The sequence below is a fragment of the Magnolia sinica genome, chromosome 8 (assembly GCF_029962835.1).
Source record: "Magnolia sinica isolate HGM2019 chromosome 8, MsV1, whole genome shotgun sequence".
Lineage (NCBI taxonomy): Eukaryota > Viridiplantae > Streptophyta > Magnoliopsida > Magnoliales > Magnoliaceae > Magnolia > Magnolia sinica.
The window spans coordinates 63,490,012-63,501,017 of NC_080580.1; the positions used below are offsets into that span (position 1 = coordinate 63,490,012).

The following is an 11,006-nucleotide window of genomic DNA, read 5'->3' on the forward strand; positions in this document are numbered from 1 at the left end:
ATTGTGGATGTTAAACTGGTGGTGATTCAACTCCTTCTTAAGTTTTATAGACTAGAATCTGAAAGTCCATACTTGCAATGAAAGAGTTCGATGAGATAATATCTACATTACATTTTCTAAATGTGTCTGAGGACACAGTAAGACTAAAATTGTTCCCTTTCTCTTTGAAAGAAAAAGATAAGTCATGGTTACATTCCTTAATATTGCGGTCCATTAGTACATGGCCTGAGTTGACAAGGGAGTTCATTAAAAAGTTCTTCCCGTATCACAAAACGAATACCTTAAGGAAAGAAATCATTATTTTTGCATAAAAAGAAGATGAGACCTTCTTCCAATGTTGGGAGTGATATAAGGATCTCATAAATTCATGTCCACAACATGGCTATGAAACATGGCATATAACAAGCTTTTTCTATGAAGGATTGACCTCACCCATGCACCAATTTATGGAGATGATGTGCAATGACGAATTCATAAATAAGGAAGTCGATGATGTGTGGGATTATTTTGATAAACTTGTTGAAATCGAGTGATCATGGTATACCTCCCCAAAGCCCACCACTTCTAAGCCTCCTTAATCAAAGGAAAATAGAGGAATTTATGTTTTAAAAGAGGAAGATGATATAAATGCAAGAGTGGCCAATCTCGCAAAAAAATTCGAGGTTGTTTTTAAAACACCCGAACCACTATAATTCTTTGTGTCATGTGGTGAATGTTTCTTTTTTTTTATTTGTGGTGGATTGAATGCATTTAATTTCAGTTGAGTGGTGAATGTTGTAATTCTTTAATTTACTCTTGCAAGTTTGAAGTTTTGATTTTAAAGAAATTCGTGAAATAAGGTTGTCCTGCCTAATATTTTGGTGAAGGTTATCCTGCGAATTATTTCGAATCAAAGTTTCAATACTCAAACAATTGAGATCTTTATTTTATGTACATATTCAGCACTTCTTTTGATTATTTGGCATTGTCCTATTCACCCTCCCTCTAATACATCTTAAGCTCTCCTTTTCAATTATGGATAAAAAATTATTCACAAAACAAGTTAAAACTCTCATTTGTTAAGGGAACACACATGTAACAAGCAACATAGTGAACTTAAGATAAAATAGAAACATCCAGGATGTTACACATAGTGCACTCCACTTCATTCTTCATTCAGTATGAGTCATCACTCAGCATGAATCACTCAGTAATTAATTTCCCAACATAGAATCGCTTAATAAAGCCAATATTTGGCATAACTAATTGTTTAGAATAGGAAACACAACACTTGTATTTCACTCATCATAGCCAACATAAGGCTTATATTTCACTCGATATAGCCAACATAACTAATTGCTCACGCGAGGCGTATAATTCACTCATGAGGCATATAATTCACTAAGAATTGCCAATACGAGGTATATAAATCACTCAACAACACTCATTAGTATTCATCACTTACCATAACTCTATTGAAATCAATCCTCACCATTCACTCCATCAATCCTCATGATTCACTCTATTAAAATCAACCCTCACCATTCACTCTATTAAAATCATTTCTCACCTTCATAAATTTTGAGTATAAAATTAATGTTCCAATTATAACTCATTTTTAATAAAACTTGGCGAAATAGATTAAAGCGTGATGATTTTTGAAGAATAGAATAGATACAGGTTATATTACAAATATCTTCAAATAATGCATCATTTTCCAAATAAGGAAACATTTCTAAACATAGAATATATCATAGGACTTTCCAAATAAGGCATCATTTTTCAAACACTACAAGAAAAGAGGGCAAAATCGGCAGTTGGTGCAACCCTTTGCCAGTTGGAACCAAATCCAGCTACTAGAAAAGGGTCCCTATTAAACCAAAATGTGAATGCCCTAATCTCATTTTCAGCACTTTTGTAAGACCCGACCCGAGTTCCTGCATGTGCATGAGTGTGTGTGAGTATGCATCTCGTTCATTTTGGCCACGCGGTCCTACCGGTTAAATTTCGGTGACCCGCGACCCTCGTATTGTATTTGCGGTCATCCTTGAGTCCGATCACATAGACCCGATTTAGATCAACCCTAGACCTATGTCATCTTATTCATATCGTTGTTACGGTTCCAACAACATGTCTTGTGCGTCCATCCGACTTATGGATCAAAAGTTATGAACATTTCATCATGAGGCCCACTTTTTTTACAATGCAAGTGGGCCACTTCTATGGCATAATTTCCCATGCACACCACCCACACACACTACAATTCCATGGAATAAACACTACCCACCTTAGACACTACCCAAGCCTAACCTAAACCCTATAAGCATAGTAATCTCCTCACATAGCAATGATTACCCTTCTTACAAATTCATCATTACCACCTCCCTACAACTTCTCTCTCTCTCTCTCTCTCTATCTCTCTTCCTTCTCATTTCTCTTCTTTCCTTCTTCCTCTCGAACATCCAACCCTCCTTCTCCCATTTTTCAGCATTTTTCTCCCTCCTTTCCTCCATCATCTAGCCACCATAGTCCCATGTTGACCATTGAATCTTAAACCTTGGAGTTTGAGATCCCTAGTGATGGTGGTAGCTTGAAAATCTGAGGTGGGTGCTTCTACTAGTGTTGATTTCTCTCCTCTCTCTTATTTCTTTTATTTCTTCATGTATGGGACAAGTGGGACCCAACAATTCATGGTGGGGATCCCATCTAACCCTTTAGATGTGGCCATTGGCCATCCTTCATGCATGTGTCATTCCATGATGGGGCCATCCTCCATGGACCCCATCATGTTGTATTTCATAATCTCAGCCCTTCCAAGGTTATCTAGACCTTTGTTTTATAGTGGGGATGGCATTCCCACCTCATATTCTTATTATGGAGGTCCATGCATGTATAGATCCATAAGATGAGCAATGTATTTTGGTTTTTCTTTGTGCATAAGGGATTTATAGTAGCGAAATCCCTCTTGTATGGCCGATCTCTCTCTCTCTCTTATTTTCTCTCTCTATCTATTTCTTTCTCCCAAATATTGCTGATCAAGGTGGCCCACCTGATGTGCAAGACACATCAACTGTCCACCCTTAATGGGACGTCCCCATGACCCATTTGCTGGACATGTGGAGATCCACCTTGCTGTCCATTCTCACATGCAATGCTTGGGTTAATGGAAGTACGTTTCGGATATGTGTGACCCATCTAGGTGGCCCTACCTTAATGTGTGTGAGGATTTTCTTGCTAGACTTTTATTTGTGGACTGCACTAGGCAGCAATATACCTTGTTGTCCCGAAGTTTTTACAGGCCTATGTTGCTGATTTTTGAGAAGTGTTTGGCCCTCATATTTGAATTGCTTTTGAAGGATTTGAGGGTGGTCCATTGGCATGTGGACCTCACCCTATTGTATGCTAAAAACCACCCTTAACAGCCCCTCTTTGGGACACCCATGGGCTGGGCCCAAGGGCCTGGACGGTCCAACATGTTGGACCGTCCAGCCATGTATATGGGCTTGGAAAGCCCTTTTGTGGGCCATGTTTTGGGATGGTGGATCACTAATGTGGACCCCACCTTAATGTACAACAGTAGAGGCACCTCTCCCAACCACTTTTCCTTGATTTCTATGGCATGGGCCCACTCCATAGGTGATCCAAAAAGGGGGTAGCAACCTGTATTTTCTGCAACCTTGCTGTCTATAAATTGTATGAATTAAATAAAATACTTTTGCTACTCTAAAAATTCTAAAATTTTTTAGGGAGGTGGCTCACCCATGGTAAGACCTGCTTACGAAATTTTGGGTCCAATGGACACCTGTATACACCGTGGAAAGGGCTGGACCGGCCCACCACAATGGGATGTTCAGAACAGGAAGTATCTCAGGACAGATTATTTTCTTAAAATGAATTAAAATATTTATAGTCATCCAAAAATCCTGAAATTTTGTGGAGGTGTGATCCACCTATGGTAGGACCCACCAACCAAAGTTTAAGGCCAATAGGCCCCTATGCACACTAAGGAAAGGGCTGGACTGGCCTACTACATTTGGACGTCCAGATTAACCAGATTTTCTGGATAGTTTGTCTTATTTAAATTAATTAAAATATTTTTGACTATCCAAAAATTACAAAATTTTATGGAGGTGTGGCCCACCTATGGAAGGACCATCTTGCAAATATTTAAGGCCATCAGGCCCCTATACTGACCATGGTGTGGCCTGCAAATTTGGGTCAGTTTTGGGCCAAATACCCAGGCCCGTAGGACTACCCACCATAGGACGCCCCTACCTTGGGCTGTTAGTGGGCTTGTATTCTAGTAGCATGGCCCACTTGTAATATGTGTTGTGTATCCCCCTATCATCGGGTGGGACCCACAGTGATGTGTGTGGGTCATCAGAAAATAAATACTATAAATTAATTTATTTACTGAACTCCAACAAACCCAGCAAGCGGGTGGGCTGGAAATTCAGCAATGGGCCCAATGTTACTGCCCATAAATGTTTGTTTGGGGCAGTATGACCCACCAGATTTGAGTTTGATTTAATCAGTTATCTTTCCTTTTTCTTTCAGTATTTTTGGGATTGCTTAGTGCTTATCTGAGGCCCACCCAAGTTGGGTTTTATTGGATCATTATATGTGGTTAGTTGCTAGTTCTTTAGGCCTTTTGGACTGAAACTTTCTAGATAGGCCCATTTACTTTTGGGCCTACACTCTTCTACGTATTGTGATGGGTTTATGGGCTATAATATGTAAGTAGTTGGGCCCTTGACTGTCCACCAAAATTAACGCTTTACTTGGGCTAAGAAGTGAGGCCCAACTCACTAGTATTAGATGTGAAATTGCCCACATGGTTGAACTACTGGGCTGCCCATGGGGCCCACCACAATGTATGGGTTTATGACCTTTATGGTTGGGCCTAAACCTTGCTTGAGGGCCCACTATATTACATACGAGTTGGGCTTTGTGTATAGCCCATTGGGCCATGGATTGCTTGGGCCTTGGACTTTACTTTATGCGTAGCAAGCTACTTTTGGGACCCAGTTGAGGTTGGATGTCCTCCTTAGTGGCCCTAAGGTAGAACCATATGGTTCCTATAGGTGGTTGAACATCCACCTTAAGCCCTTGATTAGGACCGCTTCTTCCTTGGGTTTATGACTCCCTTAACTTGTGGGTCATCCCAAAGTATTGGGCCCCCACTAGAGGACTTCACTTCTCCTTAGAGTGCCTGTCTAAGTACCTAGACCTTGTCCCTCCTTGGGATGGAGGATTATATATTTTACAGGTAGCGCACTTACATCATTATGACCCATATGCATCATCTGTGGGTATTGATTACATTATGTGGTGGTCATAGAGGGATGGAGTTTCTCCCCTTGTACACATTGAGTGCCTAAAGCTGGTGCATGATCTGTATGTGTGACTCATGCATTAGCATCGCATTTCATGATGATACCGCCCTTGCTTCATCAGGGCCTTGCCTAGACAGGAATATTCGTGAATGGTCGCATGTGTGGACACCAGAAATGATACTTAAGCATACCGGGTGCATAGGATGCCCATGGGTGAAATTTCTAAAATTTTTATGGTACCAAGGATCTGCTCCAACGTCATGACTGGGTGGAAACATGAGCGCAAGAGGGCCTTACACCTGTATGCCATGACTCCCACTGTCGTGTAGTCAGTTGGATAGGGATGTGGCCTTATCCGCCTGTGAGGGAGCGCATTACTAGGCTGAGTCTGACTAGCTCATGAAATAGGTCCACTACCATCAGGCCTTGCTGGTGATTGACTGTCCACTGGCAAGTAGTGAGGTCTCTTACACTCGTTTGACTGTGCGGGGTCTATAGAGTAGCAGTCATTCAGTAGTGTGATGGACCCCAGTGATTTCCTTATGATTGAAAATGTACTTGATATGTGGATTGGATATGAGCACTGGCATTACTCGCATCGCATTCGCATTGGTTGTATAAGCCCCTTCATGCATCGCCTTGGTATGGCGCCTAGTACTCATTGCATCATATTCATGATAAGCCTTGGCAAGGCTAGTGATATTGTCATTGAGCATGTTCCTCTTCCTATACCTCCTTCTATTCTTCTATGCACCATTATCACACACTCTCACCACCCTCTAAGCTTTTATAAGCTTATGCACAATTAATGCGTGCATGTGATCCTATGTGGGTGTCGTAGCGGCAGAGCTTGGAGTAGAGCTGAGCTTGAGGACTCCAGTGTTACTGGCTTTTCTCTCCTTCTTTTATTATCTTATGTATGTCCTTTTGTTCCTTATGGATACTTGTAAAAGTTCGAATTCATAGTGGATTTTGTGATGTGTGCCTTTGTTATTCTCAGATATACTTATTGTGATCTTGGGTATGCTCGTATTGTAAATGATTATACTATTATGAAAATCCTCCTTTTAGGATCTCAGGATCGGAACCTGTCTCAAGAGCCGAGAATGGGGTACTACGAAGGCTGTTGCAGCCAGAACTGGCCATTGGGTTCCTTGTGAGTCTAGTTACCGAGTCTAGAGCGTGACAAGAGTTGGTATCAAAGCATAGCAAGTAATTCTGGAATAACTCGGGATGACATCGCATGTCTGCTCAGAGCGTAGGACAAGTAGTGTCCCAAGACCCTTCCTTTCGCTCCATATCGAGCTTGTAATTGTCCTGATTCCTTGTGTCATCATTTTTTTTAGACGAAGCCGCCTAGACATGGCACTCGTGACCGTGGTGCCTGTGGTCTTAGTGCCCATGGACGAGGCACCTGAGGTACCGTTCTACTCGAGCACATCTTGATCCTGTTGTTGAGGATCCGATTCCTGAGGTCCTGATATAGCTTGTTCCTCCTGTAGTGTCTATTCCTCCAGTTGCTCCGGTTCCTCCACTGATTCCCCCCTCCTCAGCCTACTATTCTGGTTATAGAGGCTCCTGCTCCGTCGGTCGCACCCGTACCTCCGCTCGAGGCGATTGCCACTCCTGCTTTTCCGACAGTGCCTATAGGGGTCGAGCATTTTCATCAGTTGATGCAGCTTGTTGTCACCGCATTGTAGACCCATCAGCCTGCTACCACTAAGGTTTCTGGGCAGTCTGACTTACTGCATGTGATCGCGATATCTCGAGAGTTTTGGCAACATGATCCCCCGAGGTTTAGTGGTGACCCCGACCCTTCTGCCACTGAGGCATGGTGCACTGAGGTTGCAAGGATTTTTGACATTATGCAGTGTCCTGCGGATCAGAGGGTATCCCTTGCGACCTATCTCCTTCAGGGTGAGGCCGGTCATTGGTGGTCATCCATATCCAGGATGGTCAGGCCTCAGTTCGTTTGGACTTGAGAGGAATTTGTGGTCTGTTTTGACCCGAAATTCTTCCCCAAGCATGTTCAGATCCAGCGGGTGATCGAGTTTGAGACCCTGGTTCAAGGTGATTTGTCAGTATCTCAGCATGAGGCCCATTTCTTAGCCTTGTCTAGATTTTCTGCTCATCTCACCAGCGATGAGAAGATGAGGGTCCGTCGTTTTGTGATTGGCTTACGCCCTGCCCTTTGTAGCCGTATAGTAGGGCATTGTTTGAAGACGTTCGACCAAGTCGTGCATCGGGCACTGATTTATGAGGAGGACTAGGCTATGACCCAAAGATCAAGAGAGCAGAGTTCCGGTGGAGACCGGAAGATGAGAGCACCAGCCGGCAATTTTAGGCAGCACTGTCAGTAGAGATAGAGGGGCAAATCAGAGTTTCAACAGCCTGTGACTCAGACATAACTTCTTCATCATCATTAGCACCACCAGCTGCTCCATCTTCCTGCCCATTTTTTTGGTGTTTGCATCGGTTGTGGATAGGTCGGGCATCGCAGGCATGAGTGCCCTCTCCCCATATAGCAGTAGAGGCTACCGCAGTTGCCTCCTCTTCAGCAGCAGCAGCATCAACAGCGAGCGCAGCTTCCAACCCTTGCTCCTAGGGCTCCTCCTCAGCAACAGAGGCAAACAGGCAGACCTCCTCAGCAGAGACAGCACCAACAGCAGCACTAGCACCAGCAGAGGGGATATCCATATGTCACTACAAGAAAGAGGGTTCTTACTGATGAAACTTTTAGCAATGAAAGTTTTTTTTTCGCTAAAAGTCACTTTTAGTGACGAAATTTTTGTCGCTAAAAGTTCACTTTTAGCGACAAAAGTTTTTGTTGGTAAAGGTTGTGTTTAAACTTTTGAAAATAATTGAAAAGTTTACTTTTAGCTACGAAAATTTTCATAGCTAAAAAACATGGATGAGACTTTTAGCTACAAAAATTTTCATCGCCTATTAACAATTTTTAAAAAAAAAATTCAAAAATTTTACTTTTACCGACGAACATTTTCATCGCTAAAGGTTGTTTTAAAAAATTTCAAAAATTTTACTTTTAGCTACGAATATTTTCGTAGCTAAAAAACATGGATAAGACTTTTAGCTATGAAAAATTTCATCGCTAAAGGCTGTTAACAATTTTTGAATAAATTTCAAAAAGTTTACTTTTACCGACGAACATTTTCGTTGCTAAAGGTTGTTTTAAATTTTTTCGAAAAGTTTACTTTTAACTACGAATATTTTTGTACCTAAAAAATATGGATTATACTTTTAGCTATGAAAAGTTTCGTTGCTAAAGGCTGTTAACAAATTTTGAATAAAATTCGAAAAGTTTACTTTTACCGACGAACAGTTTCGTCGCTAACCGTTGTTTTAAAAAAAATGAAAAGTTTACTTTTAGCTACGAATATTTTCGTAGCTAAAAAACATGGATTAGACTTTTAACTATGAAAGGTTTCGTCACCAAAGGCTGTTAACAATTTTTGAATAAAATTCGAAAAGTTTACTTTTACCGACAAACATTTTCGTTGCTAAAGGTTGTTTTAAAAAATTGTTTACTTTTAGCTACAAATATTTTCGTAGCTAAAAAATGTGGATTAGACTTTTAGCTTTGAAAAGTTTCGTTGCTAAAGGTTGTTAACAATTTTTGAATAAAATTTGAAAAATTTACTTTTACCGAGGAACAATTTTGTCGCTAAAGGTTGTTTTAAAAATTTTTGAAAAGTTTACTTTTAGCTACAAATATTTTCCTAGCTAAAAAACATGGATAATACTTTTACCTAAGAAATGTTTCGTCACTAAAGGTTGTTAACAATTTTTGAAAAAAATTCGAAAAGTTTACTTTTACCGATGAAAATGTTCGTTGCTAAAGGTTGTTATAAATTTTTGAAAGAATTTCGAAAAGTTCACTTTTCCCTACGATACTTTTCGTAGCTATAAAACATGTGTGAGACTTTTACCGATGAATAGTTTCGTCGCTACAAGTGTTAGATTTTTCAAGTTAGATAAAGTATGCGGTGAGCTTTAGCGGCGACACTTTTCATTGGTAAAAAGTAAAATAACACTTTTACCAACGAAAATGTTCGTTGTTAAAAGTGTTTTGAAGTGGAAAATTTACGCGGTGAGTTTTACCTTAGGAAAAGTTGTACCGACAAATGATTATTTCAAAATACTTTTGCTTACAAAAATATTTGTAAGTAAAGAAACATGGATGAGACTTTTACCTACAAAATGTTTCGTAGGTAAAAAACGTGGAAGACACTTTTACCTACGAAATATTTCGTAGGTAAAAGTCTCTTTTTAAAAAAAAAAATATTCCTGCACAAAATTCCTGATATACACCTGTTACAATATATTTCATCATATTCTTCCTGATATACGCCTGTTATATAATATATTTCATCATATTCACATTCATATCCATCTAAACCCAAACTATGTAAATCCATCCAAACATAAATTACATCAATCCAAATAAAAACAATCTTATCCACATCACATTCATCCACGCATACATACATGTAAGTTTAACATCATAAATAAAATACGAAAAATTATTCATAACCTATTTCCTAGTGGGGCTCACAAAATTCAGTGTGGTGAACACATCGCCGACTGTGCTCACACACCTAGGTCCTTACTCATGCCTTCATGGTAGATTCAAAATAGTTTCAATACAAGGTCACGAGTTCAAGTACCCATTGTGGCCGTAAGTGACTCTGATGTGTGAGTGTTGTGTTAAAAGAAAAGGAAAGAAAGAAAATGCTGATTTATCTTTTGGTTTGAGCCTAATGGTACTTAGTAATTTTTTATCAAGTAGAAATTATTATTAGTTGTTTTTAGAAAGGTGAGATTAGGCCACTTATAATTATATTAACATGATAAAATGTTGTACGTATATTTGAGTAGACACCACAAAATAAACAATCTTATGAAAAACAACAAATGCAAAGAGAGAGAACATATGAGAGGTGATCCTTATCTCCTTTGATGGATTCAAGCTGCATGTGCCCTACCCAACTTCCTATAAGGAGAAGTTATATTGGTCTTGGAATAATGTTGGTGACAAATCCACCTTGTCTATTAATATTATCATATTGTGTTAGGACATGACTCTAAAAATGAGATAAATCCAAATCTCAAATAATATATGCTATAAGAGATAATGGAGATGGAAATAGATGTAATGTGATGCTTGACTTCGAGAATGGTTGCCAACAAAGCAAGATTTACTTGTTTGTTGCTATGTGATTGGGCTATACATTATTACATCAATCGGGTTCAGGTTCGGGATCGAGTTTGGGTTTGGGTTTGGGTTTTCAAGTTTAGGTTTAGGTTTAGGTTTAGGTTAGGGAGTTGAGATTAGGATTAGGTGTAGGTTTAGGTTTAAGGATTTGAGAATACATTTAGGTTTTAGCTTTAGGTTTAGGTTATAGATTATAGGTTTAGGTTATAGGTTTAGGTTTAGGTTTTAGGGTTAGGTTAAGGTTAGGTTATAGGTTATAAGTTTAGGTTATAAGGTTTAGGTTATAGGTTTTAGTTTAGGTTAAGGTTTTAGGTTTAGGTTTAGGTTAAGGTTTAGGTTTAGGTTTAGGTTATAGGTTATAGGTTATAGGTTATAGGTTATAGCTTTAGGGAATTGAGAATAGGTTAAGGTTTAGGTTTAGGAAATCGGGTTTGGGTTTGGGTTCGGTATCGGGTTTA

General features: G+C 39.7%; 1 non-coding gene across 1 annotated transcript; it reads right to left on the bottom strand.

Moving 5' to 3' along the window:
• Window positions 1-277: 277 nt before the first annotated feature.
• Window positions 278-385, bottom strand: LOC131254467 (small nucleolar RNA R71). The gene has a single exon (XR_009175582.1). It is a non-coding gene; the product is annotated as a small nucleolar RNA R71 (small nucleolar RNA).
• Between the last annotated feature and the right edge of the window lie 10,621 nt (window positions 386-11,006).